Raw genomic sequence first — 10,385 nt, 5'->3', positions numbered from 1 at the left:
TGAAGAAAGCAGAGGGCAGAGGGTGAGGAGTAATGGCGGTTGGTAACCAGAGCAGGCAGAGAAAATGAATGAGGCTGGTTTGGCGTGGCTGGCAGAGAGCGCGCTGGCAGGCAGGCAGTTAGAGGAATGGAATCCTGAGGCACAAGGAAAACAGAGTTACGCAGAGAAGCAAACAAACAACAATAAAGAAGAATACTACAGTCTAGTACAAGAACAGGATGGCCTGATGGTACTACCACAGTAGCTGACTAAATGATCTGGCAAAGAGTAACTGAAAGACTGGGGTTGATATATAAACAGGGCTGATGAGTTGATGTGAAGCAGGTGTGTGTCAGACTCCGCAAGATAGACGAAACACACAAGAGACTGGGGGAGGGGACAACACAGGACACAAACTGAAGTCACGGCATCAACTTAGATGTGAAAAATATTCTGGCTGCACACACTCACGCTGATGCACGACCTCCCTTTTGCTCCTCTCCCACTTGATGCCTCACCTGTCTCTGCTTGAACCAGCTGTGTGTTGGTCTGGTTGGAGCCACTAGAAATCTTCATGGTGCTGTAATTATTATCGTCAAACTGGGCTCCGCCGGTCTTGGAGGCTGTGTTCGGTCACGTTGTCCACTCGCCGGGGCCAGTGGGACTGCTAAGTTAGCTGCACAGTTAACTGAGTTGACTAGCTAATGGCAGTTGGCAGAAGTTATGGCCTAATAGGTGATATGCAGCCCCCTAATTTTTTGGAGTATGAATTCGACGGTTGGAGAGTAGTCTCAGTTCCAACACATTGTACCTTTAATCTGTCTGTCTTTTTCTCTGATTCACCATTTCTCTCTCTGCTCTGATTCTCTCTCCTGATTATGACACTGTTTGTGCTGCCACACCAAGCGTGCCGATAATATGTAATAATGAAAAGAATGGAGATTGAAAAGGAGCCTTTGTGATCTTTTGTGTTATCACGATCCGTTTCATCTTAAACATTTTGTGACAATAACGCAGTCATCCTAACACCCCCTGAAGTGCAATTTTAAAACAAACCTATCCAATGAGTCTGTTCATAAGTACAGTGTTATAAAAGTCACAAATAAGCTTTCTTATCTCTGAGCATTCTATCAAGCTGAATTATTACTCAACACAGGGGCTCTTAAGGAAAATTTTTAGCCTGTGATTCAAATGAAATTCAGCCTGGGACCAAAACGAAAATTTGATTCTGTCGCCTTGATGCTCAGTCTCATTACAACATATTAGATCCCTTATCATGTGGGAGCCCAGCAGAAACTTCCAGCTTAGACAGACAATTACTGGATTTATCAATAGGCAAGCCAGCAGGTGAAAGGGAGTTTGAAGTGAATGCATTTGCGTTGCACAACAGTCTCAAGGTGAAATTCCATCCCAAAAACACATTACACCTGACTCCCATGATTAAACTTTGTGTGGATGAAAAAATATCATAATAAACAAACATAATTGTTAAAAAATAAAAATCAACAAAGTTATTATTGTAGGAGATTTTAATATTCATGTGGACGCTGAGAATGACAGCTTTAGTACTGCGTTTATCTCTCTGTTAGATTCCATCGGCTTCTCTCAGAGTGTTCATGAACCGACTCACTGTTTTAACCACACCCTTGACCTTGTTTTGGTGTATGGTATTGAAATTGAACATTTAGTGGTGTTCCCACAGAATCCCTCTTTATCCGACCACTGTTTGATAACTTTTGAGTTTGTATTGCTGAACTACTCGCCATTGGGCAAAAATTTCTATACAAGATGTCTGTCTGATAGTGCTATAGCTAAATTTAAGGATGCGATTCCATCAGCTCTAAATACATTATCTAGTCACAAAGTAACGGAGGACTCCTATGCTAATTTCAGTCCCTCCCAAATCGATCATCTTGTTGATAGTGCTGCTGGCTCGCTGCGAATGACACTCGACTCTGTAGCCCCTCTAAAAAAGAAAATACTAAAACAAAGACGGTTAGCTCCATGGTATAATACTGAAACTCGCAAATTAAAGCAAATATCACGGAAACTTGAGAGGAATTGGCGTTCCACCAAAGTGGAAAATTCTCGTTTAATTTGGCAAGATAGTCTTAAAACTTATAGGAAGGCCCTCCGTAATGCCAGAGCAGCGTACTACTCGTCATTAATAGAGGAAAATAGGAACAACCCCAGGTTTCTTTTCAGCACTGTAGCCAGGCTGACAGAGAGTCACAGCTCTATTGAGCCAAGTATTCCCATAGCTCTCAGTAGTTACAATTTCATGAGCTTCTTTAATGATAAAATTCTAGCTATTAGAGACAAAATTCACCAAGACCTGCCCTCAACTGGCACCAACTTATCTCTAACTCAGGAACCTTAGAAACAGCTGTAGAACCAGATACATGTTTAGACTGTTTTGCTTCCCTCAATCTTTACCAACTAACTTCAATAATTTCTTCATCTAAACCATCAACCTGCCTCTTAGACCCCATCCCGACTAGGCTGCTTAAAGATGTTTTACCCTTAGTCAGCACCTCTATACTAGATATGATCAATCTATCTTTATCAACAGGCTATGTACCACAGTACTTTAAAGTAGCTGTAATTAAACCTCTTCTGAAAAAGCCCAAACTTGATCCGGATGTTTTATCAAACTATAGACCTATATCTAACCTTCCATTTCTCTCTAAGGTTCTGGAGAAAGCAGTTGCTAAACAGCTGTGTGACTTTCTACAGAGCAATAGTTTATTTGAGGATTTTCAGTCAGGATTTAGAGCTCATCATAGCACAGAGACAGCACTGGTGAAAATTACTAATGACCTCCTTATTGCATCAGACAAAGGACTTGTCTCTGTACTGGTTTTATTAGATCTTAGTGCTGCATTTGATACCATTGACCATCAGATCCTATTGCAGAGACTGGAATATTTCATTGGCATTAAAGGAACCGCTCTAAGCTGGTTTAAGTCCTATTTATCAGATCGATTTCAGTTTGTACATGTTAACGATGAGTCCTCCATGCACGCCAAAGTTACTCATGGAGTTCCTCAAGGATCTGTCCTTGGACCAATCCTCTTCACTTTATATATGCTTCCTTTAGGCAATATTATCAGGAAACATTCCATAAGCTTTCATTGTTATGCAGATGATACTCAGTTATATCTATCGATCAAGCCAGATGAAACTCATCAGTTAGCTAAACTTCAAATGTGCCTTCAGGATGTTAAAACCTGGATGAGCTGTAATTTTCTATGTTAAACTCAGATAAAACTGAAGTTATTGTTCTGGGGCCTAAGCACCTCCGTGACGCATTATCTAAAGATATAGTTTCCCTGGATGGCATCGCCTTGGCCTCCAGCACCACTGTGAGGAATCTTGGAGTTATCTTTGATCAGGACATGTCGTTTAAGTCCACATTAAGCAAATTTCAAGGACCGCCTTTTTTCACCTACGTAATATTGCGAAAATCAGGAACATCCTGTCTAAAAATGATGCAGAAAAACTAGTCCATGCATTTGTTACTTCTAGGCTGGATTACTGCAATTCCTTATTATCAGGCTGCTCGAAAAAGTCCATTAAGACTCTTCAGCTGATCCAGAATGCTGCAGCACGTGTTCTGACAGGAACCAGGAAAAGAGATCACATTTCTCCTGTTTTAGCTTCTTTGCATTGGCTTCCAGTAAAATCCAGAATAGAATTTAAAATCATTCTTCTTACCTACAAAGCTCTTAATGGTCAGGCACCATCTTATCTTAAAGAGCTCATAGTACCTTACTACCCCACCAGAGCACTGCGCTCCCAGAATGCAGGGTTACTTGTGGTTCCTAGAGTCTCCAAAAGTAGACTAGGAGCCAGAGCGTTCAGCTATCAAGCTCCTCTCCTGTGGAACCAGGTTCCAGTTTGGGTTCAGGAGGCAGACACCATCTCCACATTTAAGAGTAGGCTTAAGACTTTCCTCTTTGATAAAGCTTATAGTTAGGGCTGGCTCAGGTAGTCCTGAACCATCCCTTAGTTATGCTGCTATAGGCCTAGACTGCCGGGGGATTTCCCATGATGCACTGAGCTCCTCTCTCCTCTACTTTCTCTCCCTCTGTATGCAACCTTATCCCATTATTGCATGTTACTAACACAACTTCTCCCCTTTCTGGTAGTCTTGTGCTTTCTCGTCCCTCTCCTCTCTCCTCCTATCACTTCCTGCAGGTTTTCTGGCTCTGGAGCTGTGGAGTCTGGATCTGTGGCTGCGGGTCGCCTGCTGCCCCCGTGTTCCTGCTCGACACCCTCTACTGCAACGACTATTGTTGCTAGTCTTATTGTTATTATAATCATTAACATTACGATGGTTACCATTAACACTATTATAAATATCTGTACCATTTTTCATTTAGTTTATAGCAACATTACCTTCGCTGTCTGTACCTCTGTGTGTATATTGTGTAGGCTGCCTCCCTCCCTCTCTCTCTCCTACATCCTCCTCTCTCTCTCTCTCTCTTTCTCTCTCTCTCTCTCTCACTCTCTTCTCTCTCTCTTCTCTCTCTCTCTCTCTCACCCAACCGGTCGAGGCAGATGGCCGCCCACCCTGAGCCATGGTTCTGCTCGAGGTTTCTGCCTCTTAAAAGGAAGTTTTTCCTTGCCTCTGTCGCCTAGTGCTTGCTCTTGGTGGGAACTGTTGGGCTTCTGTAAATATCATCACAGAGTACGGTCTAGACCTGCTCTTTTATGAAAAGCGCTGTGAGATAACTGTTGTTGTGATTTGGCGCTATATAAATAAAATTGAATTGAATTGAATTGAAAATTGAATAATCAAGCTTGTGAATTGAAGGTTGCTGGGATGAATGGAAAAGGTGCCAAAGGTGCCAATGAGCAAGACACCAACAGACTTGCTCAGCATCTGCCTCTACTTGACTTTTTGTTTTACATGAGTTCAATCATGACTGATCTTACCAATGTCTAGGCATGCGAAGGAGTTCTCACAAATGCTAGTTTTTTAAAGTTAAATTAACTTCAGAAATAAACAAAAGATCTGCAATCTAACTGTCTACACACATGCAAGTCCCAATTTACTGGGGACCGAAGAGATAATGATTTGCTCAAAAAGGAAATATTGCTGTAATACTTTCTCTGCAAACTATAATTTCAGACAGCCAACTCATGTGGAATGTCTTGTTACAGTATGTGAATGTAGAAAATGTTTGGGGTCCAGGCTCAGACTTTTTCAGAAAACGCTGCTTCTTAAAACTCATTCTCAGGATCTACAATATGAACAACAGCTGTTCTGTGGATCAAGGTTATTTATGTTCTGTCTCAGTTTCTCCACCTGTACTGTAAGTCTGAGTTGAGATCAAAAATGAAATTTTTGCGCACCTGCCAGCAGACACTTTTGTGTGTTGTTCTTAAAGGTCCCATATTATGCACAAAATCAACTTCATCATCTCTTTTCAAGCTAAATGTATGTCCCCAGCGTGTCTGAAGACCCCAAACTGTGAGATGTTCAGTCTTTCAGTAAATGTGTTTGGTTTGGTTCCCTGCTTGAGGACCAACCTCAGCCCACTGAACACATACTGAATACATCGCTCTCAGCCCCACCGTCCAACACAACACCAAGTGGTCATTCAGTTGCTGAGCTAGAGCTGGAGGTTGTTTTCAGTATGTTTCACAGAAAGTGCTTTTACAGTTATGAAGGAAAGGTCAATGTTTTCTGGTTTTCCCCCTGATGGACAGATAACTTGTTGCTAACAGTAACAGTTAGCAGCTGCTATCAGCTGGCTCTGCACTCAGTACACTCCCAAAATAAAATTACCTGAAAACGAGCATAATATGAGATTAGTGAATGTTGTCATAACTTTATTTAATCATGTTCAATATGTGTGTACGCAGATTCTGCAGCAAGTACCACTTTTGTCCATTCATATCTAAAACCTTCACAATAAAAGTGAAGAGTGTTATTTCAAATACTTAATATATTAGTAAGTTTGCAACATGACATGTTGATTAATAAACAACACATAATAAATACATTCTGTTTCATTGTTTTGATGAAACAGAATGTCATGGTAATGATTTTCTCCTTTTCAAAAATCATTCTTTTGAGAGATTAACGAAACCTTATCCTCTGTGACAGTCACACAGTGAACCCCCGCATGGCGGCTACACTCACAGTAATATGTCAAAACCATTAAAACAGCAATCCTTCAATCCTACTATTTGAGAGTTTTCCCTCTGTGTGTTTCTGCAGCAGATCAACCAGCTCCACCACTTCCAAATCTCATCTTATCCACTTCTTCATTACCTCAGTTTGACCCAGCACCTCTCGCTGTGTCCCTCCCAAACACACTACTACACACATATACAGTCATGTATCGAGTTTAAATGAAAGAAGGGCAGACCCGTAGGTAAAATGTAAATAACAAATGAGCAGAAACTAAAAATAGATGTTGTGAGCCTATTGCATATGCTCTAAAGTTTTTGTCAACACAACAATCTGTCAAAGTTCATCCTCACATTTTTTTTGAAGGGCTAGTTAGCAAACTAGTGTAGCTGATGAGCTACCAGCTAACACACCAGCAAGCAGGGAACATGCTAGCTCGTGAAATTAGCAAGCTTGGCAGCTCAGTTGGTAACAGATAATACGTGAACATAGTTTAATCAAGAGACATATTTGTACCATCAGCTGCTGTCTACATGATGTTTCTAGAAAAACAATGTTGATGATAAATGCAGATGGTGCAACATAGGGAACTAATCCAGGTTGTAGTCAAAAATAAAAAGCTGCCATCATTTTGTTGGTTTTAATAGATGGCTAGATGTGGTTTTGGGGCTGTGCTCCACCTGCAGCAACATAATGTTGCTTGAAACTTGAGTGGCAAGCTAGCCAACAAAGCTAATCAGCAACCAACAAGAGCACTAACAGTAATGTTACAGATGTCTGAGTGTTATCTAGTTAGTTTGCTAACATCAATTCGAGAGTTATAGCTAGTGGCTAAACCGCTGTCAAGTAAGCACACCAGCACAAGACACAGCAAGCCAGCTACTGACTAGTCCAACGGAAGGAAGACCAGCTCGCCATCTGTCCTGCATCTTTTCAGCTGTTTTAGCTCACACCAATGAGTAAAAGCTGATGTCTTCTTGGTCTCTTCGCAGCCTCTGACATTATATCACACTGAGAATACCGATCTAGCTTCTTCCAGATCGGCATTGATAGTGACATCATTCACCATGATCACAAGTCAGTGTACCATCAAAATGATTTTGAAGCTGTTTACTTGTTGCTTTGTGGCATCTCTAATTCCCCTGCAGCCTACCTGACCATTCCAGTGTCGATGTCTGTGACCAAGCCATCCCTGTGTGAGACAACAGAACCAACATTCTTGGACTTGAAACAACAACTGCCCCCCTGGCTGAGAAAACTGCAGTTGTGTATAATGTTGCAGCCCAGTTGGAGGAGAAGGATCCAAAAGATGTGGACATCCAGCCTGATGTCCTTTGTTTAACTTTAATTATGTCGGGCCTTTATCTGTTGCTGCTCTATTATTTCTTTACTGTCAGCAGGACCTGGAGCTGAGGCACTGCAGTCAGTGGCAATGGACACACCCAAGTCTAGTGTGAATAAAGGCTGCTAGCCAAGTTCAGACCTACACTAGTCCCTACACTACTGGTCAAGAGTCAGAATCAACGTACCTATTTGTTTGTATTAGCTTACTACTTGTCCTGCACAATGGGGGTGATTGGATGAACCCAAACACTGTCACATGCAATAAGTGGAACTTGGTGTTAAAATCCCTGAATATTCAGCACTATAGCTGCATGGAGTCAGCCATGGTTATAACCACCAGGTGGAGCCACCATTACAACACATCATCAGTTTGGGTGTTTCTGCCTTTTATCACAAGACACGTTCTGTTGAGGCAGGCCCTATTAGTCCTTGTTGTGTGTCTCATGGTTGGCTTGTGGTCTAGTGGTGGGAGCCCAGGTTGGATCTTTCCTCTTTAGCCACAGTCAGAGACTGCTCCTTTCTGCTGTGTTGGCCAGGGCTTTGATTGCTGTTCTCTGGCCCTGTCCTCTGACAACTATTTCTCAAATTTCTTTGGGAATTTGTCCTGGGTTTTTATAGGCAGGACATTGTTGGTTACTTTCTTGGTCTCCAGGACCCGCTAGCTTCTTCCTGGCGCCGCACCTCCTCCACCACCAGCAGTCAGTGTTCAGCTGCCGTAGCCTCTTGCCATGTGGGATGCTTTTCTCCCAGGCCAAATCCTCCTCTGCCTCACTGGACATGGCGCACGATGTCCCCGTGTTGGAGGGCAGTTTTTGCATCAGCTACTTCTGTGGTTGGGGCCCATTTTTTCCCGGTGACCAGGATTGGTGCAACACCTCTTAGGATTCTGTAAGTGTCATGTGTAGTCAAGACTGTATGCTCTTTATAAGTAAGAATTAACAAGAAAAATTCACCAACACTGAAACTTTTGTGAAAGATTTGTGCGGGTTTACTTTGCCCCTGAGAACAGATCCAGAGATCTATTGATATTGAGTGATTTAAATGCTAGTGTGATCAGGCTTTAACAGCACTTATGTTTTATAGTTACATATTAATAAAATAGAGATTTAAATCAACCTTAAAATGCTGATATAGCTCTTGCTCTTTCTTCTACTTTATCTCTCTCACACAAACACACACACTTCAGGTACAGTCGTCCTCAGTGGCCTGTGATTGACTTGACAAATGTGCTGTGGAGCTCTGACAACATATACCCACCTGGTCTCATGTAGAAACCTCCAGGCTTTTCCCTTCAACACTTCATCTCCACATCAATCATCGTGCTGGCCATCATTCTTAATAAAAGAAATAAACACATAAAAAGCTGAATGCCACTTTCATCATTTTGTGCATCATCCTTTATCATCATTACCATCACTGATATAATTAGGATAAAATATTTACAGTGGGAATTAACTCACAAATATGTTACAGAGTAGTAGTTTAAATCCTTTAATAAGTGTGTGCTGTGAAACGTCATGTTTCTACTACAATATTCTTTCCAACTCAGGGAATATCACCAGAGTGGACCGGCCCTGTCAGAACCTGAAATTGAGAAAATCATCCCCATCTTTGTGTCGTCCCACCGGACCTGCTGTCACGGCCTGTTGTCATGCTTCAGTCAGGCTGCAGTAAAGGCTCGAATATACTCTGGAGCGGACGCACACATGGACAGCTGCGGACCCCACGGGCGCAGACTATTCTGTTCATACTACGCCACAGACGATTTTTCCGTCACGCGGACCCTTGCGGACGCGGAAAGTATAATCTTTGCTTAAAGGCTTGAAAATACTCTGAAGCGGACGCGCACACGCTGAGGACCCAGCGGACTGCATATGTTTATACACTTAATGGAGTCACCTTGGCGGACTCGTTCCACACACGCAGTAGATCGGTTGGTGACTTGGTAGCGTAGTCGGCGTGCGGACAGGTCCACGCGGCCATAAAAAAGGGCGGCGCACGTACGTCCGCACAGACCCTACGCGTACCCCCTCTGATAATGTTTTTTCGCCAAGCGGACCCTAGCGGATGCGGAAAGTATAATCCTTGCTTAAGACCACTGCAGCTCCTGTGAACACAGCCTCCAGGCTCTACTGACTGCTTTCATAGAGCTGAATTAAGGTACTCCTTCACAAATAGCAAATCAGGCGTGCCATGGTGTTGCTTTAAGTTCCATAAGGGAATTGCTTTGGCCATTAGGCACCACGGCTGCAGCCCATAGGTCATCTGAGGACTGCTGTCTGTTCTTTAAACTCACGCTGAAAGGTGATGGGTCTTCAAGCGTGGAGGAGAGAAAGCTTTAGAGCGGAAAGGCTTGCCAACATTTACCAGAAGGCCCAAGATCTCATCACAGTCACCTTGGGTCATATCTACTGGTCATGCCAAAACTAAAATAGGTTTTGGGAGTGAGTTTTTGAAGCTTTTAATACAGTATATGCAAGAAACTATTTGAACTTAGTCCCATTTGTTATTTTCAGGGTGCCCTTTTAGGAGAAAAAATAGCTGCTGTTTCCGCAAATGCCACAAAATACACGTCACGCCTGCCAGTCCTGGTAGACTGTAAGGATTTTTTCTTAGACATTTTGACATGTCACAGTAGGAAAATCCCAAATGTAAATAATAAATTGAAAGCTGGCTGAATTCCATTTAGTTGCTATAATTACAGGCTCCTGGTATTTTTGAATAGAACAAAAAAAAAAAGAGAGTTAAAGAGTTTTTCTTAATAAAACAAATCACTCCTATCTGGAGATTTTTTTTTTTAAACTGCAATCATGCCTGTTAGGTTAAACGGGTGAAACAACTTTCTGAACAGATGTGAGAAATATTTACTTACAATTGAAATACTAACCATTATATTAAATAAATATTAATGATGCCA

The 10,385-nt window shown here is 42.2% G+C and overlaps 1 long non-coding RNA gene across 1 annotated transcript; it reads right to left on the bottom strand.

Annotated features, from left to right (window-relative positions):
• Window positions 1-588: 588 nt before the first annotated feature.
• On the bottom strand, window positions 589-9,446 carry LOC119888191. Its single transcript, XR_005441861.1, has 3 exons — window positions 9,368-9,446; window positions 8,726-8,802; window positions 589-646 (listed from the first exon to the last, which is right to left on the bottom strand). It is a non-coding gene; the product is annotated as an uncharacterized LOC119888191 (long non-coding RNA).
• Between the last annotated feature and the right edge of the window lie 939 nt (window positions 9,447-10,385).

Source organism: Micropterus salmoides, unplaced genomic scaffold, assembly GCF_014851395.1.
Source record: "Micropterus salmoides isolate LMB-PRFRI ecotype aquatic unplaced genomic scaffold, ASM1485139v1 Ms_hic_scaffold_5, whole genome shotgun sequence".
Lineage (NCBI taxonomy): Eukaryota > Metazoa > Chordata > Actinopteri > Centrarchiformes > Centrarchidae > Micropterus > Micropterus salmoides.
The sequence above is the reverse complement of the archived record's forward strand: the minus strand, read 5'-3'. Positions and strand labels throughout refer to the sequence as shown.